Source organism: Lampetra fluviatilis, chromosome 47 (assembly GCF_964198595.1).
Source record: "Lampetra fluviatilis chromosome 47, kcLamFluv1.1, whole genome shotgun sequence".
Lineage (NCBI taxonomy): Eukaryota > Metazoa > Chordata > Hyperoartia > Petromyzontiformes > Petromyzontidae > Lampetra > Lampetra fluviatilis.
In genome coordinates this window covers 1483954-1496770 of record NC_136321.1, presented here as the reverse complement: position 1 = coordinate 1496770, position 12817 = coordinate 1483954, and the positions used below count along the sequence as shown (strand labels likewise).

Below are 12817 nucleotides of genomic sequence, written 5' to 3'. Positions count from 1 at the left end.
CCAGGTGGTATGGGCTAACTGCTGTGCCAGGCTAGGTGCAGGAGGTCACGAGACAGACCCAGGTGGTATGGGTTGACTGCTGTGCCAGGCTAGGTGCAGGAGGTCACGAGACAGACCCAGGTGGTATGGGTTGACTGCTGTGCCAGGCTAGGTGCAGGAGCTCACGGGATAGACCCAGGTGGTATGGGTTGACTGCTGTGCCAGGCTAGGTGCAGGAGGTCACGGGATAGACCCAGGTGATATGGGTTGACTGCTGTGCCAGGCTAGGTGCAGGAGGTCACGAGACAGACCCAGGTGGTATGGGTTGACTGCTGTGCCAGGCTAGGTGCAGGAGCTCACGAGACAGACCCAGGTGGTATGGGTTGACTGCTGTGCCAGGCTAGGTGCAGGAGCTCACGGGACAGACCCAGGTGGTATGGGTAAGCGGACCGAGATGACTGGCACATGCACCACCTGTGCCCCCTTACCATGTCACCTCACTGCGGTTTAGCCACCCGGTGCTCTGCTCGTTGTTGTGTGAGCTCCTCCCTCCTCCTCCCTCCTCCTCCTCCCAGAGACAGATCTGAAACGCCACTCACCGTTTCAGCTCCATTCAATCTGTTTGGCTGCGTCGGGTGGTGGAGGGCCCGACAACAGAAACGTTGTCCATACCAGTACGTGACATGACCCAGATAACGATTTTGAACCACACGATTGGCAGCGAACACATGCGTGTGTCACGTATGACAACGTTACTGATGATGATGCTGATGCTGGTTTAAACTCACGACCTTCTGATGTCAAGTCAGGTGTCCTTACGACAGCAGCTCGTGGCCATTGGTGACACTTCTCTCTCCCAGCAAGAAGGCCCCTGGGTTCGATCCCCGTGTCAAAGTGAGAACCCCTTCGCAAGGATTGGCAAAACATCACAAACGTGGCAGGACTCCTCCTTGTCAAAGATTCTCGAGACTCTAAACTAAACTTAACGATGTGCGCCTTTTGGCGTCATCTGGTCCAACACCATGTGAGACTGGGCTCTAAGAAAAGCTGTGTCTGGTGTGGACCAATCAATTTCAAGGACAGTGCATACATTATCAGAGTTGTTTTTGTTTGCATTCTGACCGCAGGTATTGTGGTTAATGCAAACATGATTCCTTGAAAAAAGGTGTCAGTTTTGTTGCCAGAAAAAAGGGTAAAAACCTATTACGAAGTTTACTTTACCAGATGAGGACTCAACTGAGCCGCTACGTAGCGCTCTTACGGAAGCGACCTGCCTGCCCCACAATTGATAAGCTCAAGGAAGCGGCTTATCATCATCATCATGTGGCACCAGTCCGAGTGGAGTTTGTTGTTCTCCTCCTGTTCATGGGCTTCTTCGGGATTCTCCAGTTTCCTCCAAAAAGGTTGAAAACACCCGCCGAACAACGTCACTGGTATTGGTCAAGAACTATGTTTTATTTTACCAAACTAGATTATTTTACCAGTTGAGGCCCACTGAGCTGCGACGTAGCTCTTTGTCTGAAGCGACCTGACCATCAACGGCTTCTCGCGAGTGAACTTATAGCAGCCAAATACTCCACACGCGTGAAGTTGAGTTTAAGATGCAGAGGAATGCACCAGATGGCCCAGAGGGAAATCCAGGCGCCAGGGTCGGGATCAAACTCGCGACCTCATGGGGGGGGGGCGGGGGGCTACAGGCCCCCGCGTCCATAAAAACAAAAACCCAGAGCCGTCCTCCGTCGGCACCACCCTGGGTTCGAGGTCGAATGCCGGGTCTCAGCCACCCCACGGCCTCACTCGGGGGTCTCTCTCTCTCTCGTGTGTGGGTCTGGGTGGAGGTCAGGGTCACAACTCCCTGTTGCTCCAATGACTGCGTGAAGATAAAGACCCCCCCACCACCACCACCGTGTAGCCTTAACAGACTGCTGGGGCAAGTCGTGAGCGAGCAGCAACCTGTGAAGGCCGTCATGGCGCACGAGTGCGCGGTGGGGGGCGGCCATCAGCACGCCCGGCCGCTGGGACGTCACCACAAGAAACGACAACACGCCGATCGGAGTGCAACGTGTCGGGAACGTAAGCAAATGACGAGATATATTTATACAAATATAACTCAACTAGTATTTCTATTGCCAGGTAAGGCCTACTGAGCTACGAGTTTCTTTTTCAGAAGCGACTTGGCCACGAATGACAGCTCAACGAAATGGCTCATCATCATCACGTGGATGATGATGATGAGTAGGTGGTGATGATGATGACATTGAGAACGTGATGATGAGTAGGTGGTGATGATGATGATGAGAAGGTGATGATGAGTAGGTGGTGATGATGAGAGGGTGATGGTGATGAGCTTGAAGATGATGATGAGAAGGTGGTGATGGAGAGAGGTGATAATGATGATGATAAGGTGATGATGATGATGATGAGAGGGTGATGATGATGATGATGATAATGAGAAGGTGATGATGAGTAGGTGGTGATGTTGATGATGATGATAAGGCGATGATGAAGGGAGGGTGATGATGATGAGAGGGTGATGATGATGATGATGAGAGGGTGATGATGATGATGAGAGGGTGATGATGATGATGAGAGGTGATGATGATGATGATGATGAGAGGGTGATGATGATGATGAGAGGGTGATGATGATGATGAGAAGGTGATGATGATGATGAGAAGGTGATGGTGATGATGATGAGAGGGTGATGATGATGATGATAATACTGAGAAGGTGATGATAAAGGGAGGATGATGATGATGAACACAAAGAGGGACAGAGCGCTGTGCAGTGCTGCGGAACAAGATAATTGTCAGCAATGAAAGCCACAAGATCACGCACGCGACAAACAAGCGCGGCGCTCCTGTGTCTCATCTGCAACACGCACGTCAATAGGTCAACATAAAACAACAACAACAACAGCAACAATGACTCCACAATGAGAGCTTCTTCTTGCTTATGCTGCTTGAAATAAAAAGAAATATTATGTATCTCTCTAGAACGACGACGACGCTGGGCGGAGGGTCGCGAGAGGCGGCGATGCCTCGGGGAAGTCCACATCCAGCAGTGGATCGACCAGGGCTTGCTGCTGTTGTTGATGTTGCTGCTGCTGTTGTTGATGTTGCTGCTGCTGTTGTTGTTGTTGATATTGCTGCTGTTGTTGTTGACGCTGCTGTTGTTGTTGATATTGCTGCTGTTTCTGCTGTTGTTGATGTTGCTGCTGCTGTTATTGTTGTTGATATTGCTGCTGCTATTGATGCTGTTTCTGTTGTTGATACTGCTGTTGCTTCTCTTATTGTTGCTGATGCTGCTGATGTTGTTGTTGTTGCTGCTGTTGTTGCTGATACTGCTGATTTTGTTGCTAATGCTGCTGATGTTGTTGTTGCTGCTGCTGTTGCTGTTGTTGTTGTTGCTGCTGCTGTTGTTGTTGCTTCTGCTGCTCTTGTTTTTGCTGCTGTCGTTGTTGTTGTTGCTGCTGCTGCTGCTGCTATTGTCGTTGCTGCTGCTGTTGTTGTTGTTGCTGTTGTTGTTGTTGCTGATGCTGCTGCTGTTGTTGTTGCTGCTGCTGTTTCTGCTGCTGCTGTTGTTGTTGCTGTTGTTGTTGCTGCTGTTGCTGCTGTTGTTGTTGCTGCTGCTGTTGTTGTTGCTGTTGTTGTTGTTGCTGATGCTATTGTTGTTGTTGCTGATGTTGTTGTTGCTACTGCTGACTAAAAAAAGGTGGTCTCCACGCCTTTTGGAGTTGAAATCCGGATTATGTCGATGGCACAAAGCGCGCACGCCGTGCGTTTGACCTTCCCCGACCCCCCCAAAAGGCGCTCAGTTCACCAGGCGATTGTGACCCCCCCACTCCCTGCCCCTGCTAAGCCTCTTAGCTTCATCGTAACATCACGAAGCCGTGAGCTTTCTTGTCATTGTTCTTCTTTGTACGTAATGGAAGGACGCAGCCCCCGCCCACCCGGCCCCAGCCCACAAACAAACTCGAAGAGGCTCCCGAAACGTACGGCGAAACGTCGGAACGTCGTGCCGACATAAGCCGAAAATCACGCGCGCGGGAGAAAGACGGAGCGCCATAGAATTCCAGTTAATTACTGGGTGGGGGACCCCCCCATCAACCTCTACCCCCTCTCATCAGAGAAACTCGTCTGCCTTGCCTCTTGACTTGGGGATGAGTGGAGCCCACGCGCCGGGGTTTGAACTCCCGCGACCTTTCCGATGGCCCTCGCGGCCGCAGCGGCACGCGCGCCGTGGGCCCGACCCGCCACGACTGAAACTAAACTAATTATGTTTAATTTACCAGAACGCACACAACTACACATCGTACAGAAACACGGCACGAGAGCCTGTCACGTGGCTTGTCACCATCGCTAGAACTCCCCGTGCCGCCACGGAGACTTCTAACCGCGACCTCCGGATCGCCAGTCCAGGACTCTGTCTGCACCGCGGCAGCATGCCACAGACTTCCCGTTCCACTTCGTGCGTCGATTATTTATTTCCTTATCTTCGCCGCGGTAAAATGAGAACCCCTTCGTAAAGATTGGCCAAACATCACACACGTGGCAGGACTCATGCTCGTCAACGAGTCTTGAGACTCTAAACTAAACGATGTTTACTTCACCAGGTAAAGCCCCACGCAGCTGCTGCATGGCGCTCTTACAGAAGCGAGCTGCCCGTCACAGACGACAGCTCAGCGGAGCGGCTTCTCGTCACGTGGAGATGTGAAGCAGCCAAGCAATCTAAGCACGTGGCAATCTAGACACGTGTCAATATAAGCACGTGGCAATCTAGACACTTGGCAATCTAAGCGCGTGGCAATCTAGACACGTGGGAATCTAAACACGTGGATATTTAAACATGTGGGAATCTAAACACGTGGATATCTAAACACGTGGCAATCTAAAGTGCTCGCTAACAGCACTTGCCCCAACAGTCCGTTACAGGCGATGGGGGGGGGGTCTTTGTCTTTGTTTGCATTTGTATGCGTGCAGTCATTGGTGAGCTAAACTTATTTTGTTTTACTTGGTAAGACCCAGAGATCTACAGCGCTCTTTTTCAGAGGCGACCTGGCCACAAATCAGCAGCTCCTTGCAGCGGCCAACAACCCGGGTTGGACCACAGGCACTGGCTCGGACTTGGAACGCGAGCAGCGGCTACCTGAACGCCTCTGACCCCTGTTCGACCCCGGGCCCGGGTCACGTCTCCCGCGCGGGGTGGGGGCTCTTCACCCCCCACCGTCCCACCCCGCACGCCCTCCACGTTGTCGCTCGCACCGCTCACTCTCCGCCTTGCCGGGCGCTATCGATCGCCCGGCCGTGCTCTCGGCGCGACATTGGGCAGCATGCACGGGGAGAGCGAAAGCACCACCACGGAGTGCGCGTGATGAACACCACGAGGGGCGGCAGCAGCGGCAGCAGCGGCACTGGGCAGGCGCGTGGAGCGAGAGGGGCGAGGCAGCCGTGGCTTAAGCTCCACTCAATCACGCAGGAGGCGAGTAATCCATTTGTTTAAACTGCCAAGGTTAACTGGGTTTGCTTGACGGACCCTCTTAATAAACCACCGCCGCGCTCGGCCGCCCTCCCCTTATCGGGCCGCCGAGGGCTTGGAGCGAGAATCCCGGTCGGCAAGGTTACGCCGAGGATTAATAGCGGCGCGTGTGCGCGCGCCTATTACGCGTGACATTTTGTCAATGCCGTCACCATCATCATCATCATCGTTGTCGTGGTTGTCATCGTTACGGTCGCTATCATCGTCGTGTGATTGTCATCATCTTTAATCATCATCGTCATTGTCATCCCAGTGATCATCATCGTCATGATCATTTCATCACCGTCATTATGATGCTCGCTCTCAGCGTCGTGTGATCGTCGTCACGTTAAGTCATCACCATCGTCATGGTTAATCATCACCATCGTCATGGTTAATCATCACCATCGTCATGGTAAACCGTCGTCTGGCGAGGAGCACGTGGACCGTGTTGTAGCCGCCGTGGCGCGGCGGGAGTGGAGCCGAGGAAGCAAAGAATGGAAATGGAAAAAGAAGCGGGCAAGGGAGGCCGGGAAGACGGAGAGGGGCACGGCTCAAGATGATGGCGCCGCGGTGGCTAGGAGATGTTGACTACCTCGCCTGGTATGCAGGAGGTCGCCGGTTTGATCCAGACCCTGACGCCTGCTGCTGTATATTCGGAGTTTGCGTGTCTCTCTCACTCTCTCTCTCTCCCCGTGGTCGCGTGGATTTTTCTCTGGGCCATCTGGTGTATTTCTCCGCATTTAAAATCAACTTCAAGCGTTTAGAGTATTTGGCTGCTATGAATGTCCACGCGAGAAGCCGCTGAGCTATCGTTTGTGATCGCCAGGTCGCTTCACACAAAGAGCTGCGTTGCAGCTCAGTGGGCCTCAACTGGTACAATAAAGCAGAGTTATTGGCCAATACCAGTGACGTTGTAGGGGGTTTTCAACTTTTGAAGGAAACTTGCGTGCGTGTCTTTCTCTCTCTCCCCTTTGTCGCGTGAATGTATCTCCTCCGGTTTTTTGCCTCCACTTTTAGAATCAACGTGCGTTTTTAGCTATTGCTATATATTTCCACGTGATGATAAGCCACTTCGTTGAACTATCATTCGTGGCCATGACGCTTCTGAAAGAGAGCTACGTTGCAGCTCAGTGGGCCTTACCGGGTAAAATAAAAAGTAGTTTATTTTATAGATTTTTGTTTAGACGAGCAGCAGTGAGATGAGGGGAAAACGCTGGGCAGGAAGGGGAGGAAGAGGGGGAGAAGGAACGACCGGGCCAAGATGTCTGGGATAATAACAATGTGATGATGATGAGAGGGTGATGATGATCATGAGAGGGTGATGATGATGATGAGAGGGTGATGATGAGAGGGTGATGATGATGAGAGTGTGACGATGATGATGAGAAGGGAGGGAAGAGGGGGAGAAGAGAGAAGGAAGGAGCGAGCGGGAGTGAGCCGCACAGAGGAGGGCGTCTGTTTCCACAGGGGGCGGAGTCTGGGGGGGGGGAAGGGGAGGGGCTCAGAGTGGGCGTGACCACAGAGGAGGCTCGAGGTGGCTTGGATTTAGCGATGTGGACCGTGACATCGGCACGCACGGCCTACCGGTTAATGCACCTACGATTATGACGGTTGGCTACGTAAGGTGCGAAAGAAGTGCAACATACATACACAGACAAAGATTCCCCGTATAGCCTTTAACAGACTGTAGGGGCAAGTGCTATTATCGAGCACCTATGAAGGCCGGCACGGCACACGAGGGGGTGGGTTGTCTCCCTAGTGGCGATGTTTTCACGTACCGCACCAGGTACTCATTTGAGACTGAGTCGACCTAGGGGAGACCCAGGACCGGTTCAGATAATCGTCACTGGTGTTGGCCGTGAGCGGGAATCGAACCCGGATCGCCGGATTCGTAGCGCAGCGCGCTAACCGCTACACCACCAGTGCCATACACACACATACAAAGACAAAGATAAAGATCCCCCGTATAGCCTTAACAGACTGTAGGGGCAAGTGCTGTTAGCAAGCACACACACATACACACATACACACATACACACACACATACACACATACATACACACACACATACACACACATACATACACATACACACACATGTACATACACACACATACACACACACACATGTACATACATGTACATACACAAACATACACACACATGTACTGTACATACAATGCACCCGCTCTGTTGGGCAATGCCATGGACATCTGCAACGAGCAGGAAACAAATCGTGCGACAAATCTGAGAACATTTTGAGAGCGCGGTGAAGAAGGCGGCACGCTCGTACGGCCGTGGCTCCCAGCGCCCTGCAGCCTCGCGCCTCGCTCGCGGATGGGTAATCAGCCGCGGGGAGAGAGGGGAGAGAGGGGAGAGAGAAGAGAGAGAGGAGAGAGAGAGGAGAGAGAGAAGAGAGAGAGGAGAAAGGGGGGAGAGAGAAGAGAGGGGAGAGGGGGGAGAGGGGGGAGCGGCGCTCCGAGTAGCCACGACGCGAGCTGCCCCCGAGTGGAGTGGGGGGCGGGAGGCGGAGTTCTTCTGCCAGGGGATCGAAGCCTTGGGACGTCGATGATGGTGATGATGATGCCAATTATGCCAATTATGATGATGTTGATGATAATGGTGATGGCAATGATGACGAGTGACAATGATGACAATAATGATGACAATTATGATTGTGATGATTATAAAAATGGTGGTAGAAATAATGATGAAGATAACAATGACGATGACGATACCAATAATAATGACATTATTATCAAAATCATTGTCATCTTTATTGTAGCACGGTTGGCTACGTACGGCGCGAAAGAAGTTCAACATGCATGCGTACACATATCATGATGATGAAGATGGACTGACTGAACTGCACCTCATGATGCCCGCATCGAGAAATAAGTCGGCTCCATTGAGCCCACTCGCCGCTCTCTGTGTCGGGACATGGACGTTCGCTCACACGAGCGAGGGGAGGAGATCAGCCTTGGGTCCTCGTCAGAGTTGAGGACAAGCGACAGAAACAGCCGCATCCTCCGGTGTCTGCGCTGGAGGTAGCGTTGGTGGATCGTGTTGCGATATCGCTCTGGCGATGATGCTGATGATGATAATTACATGTCTAAGACACGCATTCGTGAATTTTCCACATTGCTATGGCAGGGGTAATTTCTATAAAATCACCAGACACTCTATTAGATGGTATTATAATCACCAAAAACAAAGGTCGTCACTGGTGTTGACCGTGAGCGGGTAGCACAGCGCGCCAATCACAGCACCACCGCTCCCCATCCACCTATAGCAATGACACACACGTAGAGCGACATGCACACATACACACACACTTTGCTCTTCACATTGCGGGTGTCGGCAGTGCAGCAGCTGCTGCTTGTTATGCACGTGTCGTGTTGTGTGTGTCGTGTTGTGTGTGTGTCGTGTTGTGTTTGTGTTGTGTGCATGTTGTGTGTGTGTTGTGTGTGTGTTGTGTGTGTATTGTGTGTGTGTGTGTTATGTGTGTTGTGTGCGTGTTGTGTGCGTGTTGTGTGTTGTGTGTGTGTTGTGTGTGTGTTGTGTGTGTATTGTGTGTGTGTGTTGTGTGTGTTGTGTGTGTTGTGTGTGTTGTGTGTGTGTTGTGTGTGTTGTGTGTGTGTGTTGTGTGTGTTGTGTGTGTGTGCGTAACCGCTGTGTGGGGAGCAGTGGCGCAGCGGTTAGCACGCTGCGCTACGAACCCGGTGACCCGAGTCCGATTCCCGCTCACGACCACCACCACCGGTGGCGATTATTAGAACGGGTCCTGGGCCTCCCGTAGGTCGACTCAGCCTCAAATGAGCACCTGGTGCAGTGTGTTCGCATCGACAGTGAGGAGACAAAGGCGGTCGGGCGTGGTTCTCGCCACCAGCCCCTCGTGTTGTGCCGTTCTGAGCCTTCTCCACAGGTTATTGTTAACGGCACTTAACCCAACAGTCTGTTGGAGGCTATACGGGCGATCTTTGTCTCGTCCGCCGTGTGTGGAGGTCACGCCACTGTCATTGGCACTTAGCGATTTTATTGACTGGGGGAAATTGAGCGGCGCGTCTATAACGCGCCGTGGTTCCATCCCAGCAACGCACAGAGAGAACAATAAGCAAATAAATAATCGCGCCCTCCAACGTTGTCTGATCACTGCGTTCCCACAACCGCTGGGAAGCGAGCCGGGCGAAAGGGGCCCGTGTCTGTCCCGGTTCTCATGAGACCCATGGCAGGCAGCCTCGCCAGGCCATTCGCAGCGTCCAGCAGCCTCTGTTCAGTCTGTCACCCCCCACCCCGCCCCTTTAAACAGCTATCATTTTACAGCAGCGAACAAAAACCGGCGATGCCTCGTTGTTTCAACTGGCGTACGGAGAGAAGGGATGTAACTTGGCGACATCTGGATGGCGAGTAGAGTGTTGCTCACCGTTACACGTCTTCGTCTTGTGTACGGCTGCCGATGCAGGACAACGGCGACAATGTCACATTCAGGTGGTGAAGCCAGACACGTACCGCGTCAGGAGACAGCGGAGTGGTGTTACATCGTCATCGCTGCGATGTCGCCTTCGTATCTACGGATCGGGGCATCGCGCCGTAACGGTGTCTGTTCTGGGCGACCACAGTCGCACCACGACAACTGGAGAGAGTTTTTATTTTATTCTCCTTTTTGTGCATCACCAGGTATCATCGGCACCTACTGCTGCCGTGGCTCGTGCAGTGGATGCGGCGGTTTCGGGTCGACCTCGAGCAGTCTTCGTGGACGATCAAACCCCCGTCGATCTTCTGCGTTGGCTCTTCCACCGGTCACGCGAGCCAAGGCGCCCGCTGATCCGGCGCTGTGGAGGCAGCGGCGAGGGTTGGCGGATCGCAGAGGCGTTGAGGACCTCTCTTCATGCGGGCGGTGGAGGAGGAGTTGTGCCCTGTCTCGCCAGGAGAAGGCCCTACGGGAAACATGTGAACTCCCCCTGTCCCATCTGTACGGGATCGAGTGTCCCTCCCTCGCACGCGTTGGGTTTCCTCCCACACGTAAACACTCGTTCATTGGTTTTAGTCACGAGATTAAACTTGTCAAACACGCGCTAAAAATCTAACACTAAATCCAAATTTTTATTTCACCAGGTAAGTAATTTTTCATATGCGACCTTTCTACAAATGATAGCTCAACGAAGTGGCTTGTCACGTTGAAATCTATAGCAGCCAAACACTCTGAACGCGAGTTGATTCTAAATGTGGAGAGAAAAACCGGAGGAGCTGAATCGAAGCCACGACTTCCTGCATCCCAGGCGAAGGAGTAAACATCTCACCGCCACGGCGCCCCAAATCAACAGGCCATTGAGCCTTCAAGACAAACCAAGTGCATACACATCGATTAACCTCCCGATATAGCCATCAATAAACTGGCGAGCTTGTGGGAGAAGAGAGAAAACAAATAACAATCCGAGTGGCGTTGTGTGGCGCAGCCCACGCGCAGAGTGCAACAGCCCAGGGCTGGGCCCAGGGGGTGAATGTTCCCCAAGCTCACAACGGCCCAGGGCTGGACCCAGGGGGTGAATGTTCCCCAAGCTCACAACAGCCCAGGGCTGGGCCCAGGGGGTGAATGTTCCCCAAGCTCACAACGGCAGGGCTCGGGCGCAGGGCTCGGCAACCTGCCGGTCACGAGCCGCGTGCGGCTCTTGAAGAAGGGACCGCTTCGTGATGTTGCTGATTAAAGCAGCACCACCGTCTCGTGTTCACACACACACAGTTCAGTGGTGGTGGGTGGTGGGGGTTGGTGGTGGGTAGTGGGTAGTGGTAGTGGGTGATGGTGGGTGGTGGTGGGTGGTGGCGGTGGTGGTGGTGGTAGTGGGTGGTGGAGAGTGGTGGAGAGTGGTGGTGGTGGGTGGTGGTGGGTGGTGGCGGTGGGTGGTGGTGGGTAATGGTAGTGGTGGTGGAGAATGGTGGAGAGTGGTGGTGGTGGGTGGGTGGCGATGATGGTGGCGGTGGTGGCGGTGATGGCGGTGGTGGTGGCGGTGGCCGGGACTGACCCCGGGGTGGGTGACGGGGTGACACGGCAGGAGGTCCCAGGGGAACTCCGAGTCCCGAGACCTCGGCTCAGCGGACTCAGCTGTTGGCAGCTGCAGGACACGCGGCCTGTCACCGTTCAGAGGACGCTCGGATTGATGTCGAGCACCGTCGCTGTTGTCGATGTCCTGTGAGGAACTCGATTGCCGTGGGCCAAGGCTAAAGTGAAAGGGATCCGTTGGGATTCGAGAGAGAAAGTTACAGAGAGTAATTACAGAATCAGAATATATATTTATACTGGAGTAATACGTTGGGATTCGAGAGAGAAAGTTACAAGTCATTTATCTACAACGGAGTTGACTGCGATAATTCTGAATGATGCTTGCGGTGTGTTTACATTAATTGAAACGCACCGTCATTAACACAATCATGTTCATTGAAACCAGAGTGCTTCTCAACTGGGGGTGCATCTCGCACCCCCTGATGTGATGTCCTTCCTGGGGTGCGCGAGACGTGGCCAGATTGTTTTAGAGAGTAAATCATCAAACGACAAATTAAACACGGGCGCGTAAGCACAACTTACTTAGTTTCATCAAACCAATGTATGTATTAACATTAAAAAAGAGTTTGAGAACCAACGAGGTGCAAGGCTTCAGTGAAAGTTAAGAACCACTGATTTTAACCTACATAACGTCATTGACAACAACACGACGTGAAATACACAACAACGTGTGTATTCACATTAATTTCAACGTCACTGTAACATTCATAAACCATCGAGTCTCACTCGTTGACTATGGCTGACCGGTGTCGCCACGTCAATGCGTTAACTCGTATCGACGTGTCTCACTCCGACAAGGCGTCGCAATGGGACGCGCCGCTCTCGTTGAAGTCGCCAGGACAAACTTGTTTCGCTGCACGCAGGTCGACACGCCGTGATAGGTCACCACCTCGAACGTCGCTTGCAAACCTGTCATCGAATTCAGGAACCTCCGAGTAGGGACCCCCCCTGGCTCCCCTTCTATGACGCACACTGGTGGTGACGTCACGACGCCTATTGGCGGACAGCTTCACGATCCTGGCCGGTGCCTGATGATGGTGGCTGAAACCATCGGCGAAACGTCGGACTAGCCGGTTGCTCAACGCGTGTGGATCGCTCTCCGGCGACGCTGCCTCTGCTGCTGAAGCGGAGATGAGTTGACCCACGTTTGTTCACCACGTGACGACTTTAGTCATTGCCCGGGTCAGGTGGAGGAGGTTTACGACACACAGTTTACTCACGCAGCGATCTGATCAAACAATCAATTGCGGCCCATGAAAA

The 12817-nt window shown here is 52.9% G+C and overlaps 1 protein-coding gene across 8 annotated transcripts in view; it reads right to left on the bottom strand.

Annotated features, from left to right (window-relative positions):
- Positions 1 to 12817, bottom strand: part of LOC144947861 (bactericidal permeability-increasing protein-like) — a 110116-nt gene that overhangs the window by 56193 nt on the left and 41106 nt on the right. For all 8 annotated transcript variants that reach the window (XM_078877225.1, XM_078877220.1, XM_078877228.1 and 5 more), the window contains one exon: positions 11520 to 11715. The gene's annotated coding sequence lies outside the window, so the exon portion shown is untranslated. The remainder of the gene's footprint in view (positions 1 to 11519; positions 11716 to 12817) is intronic.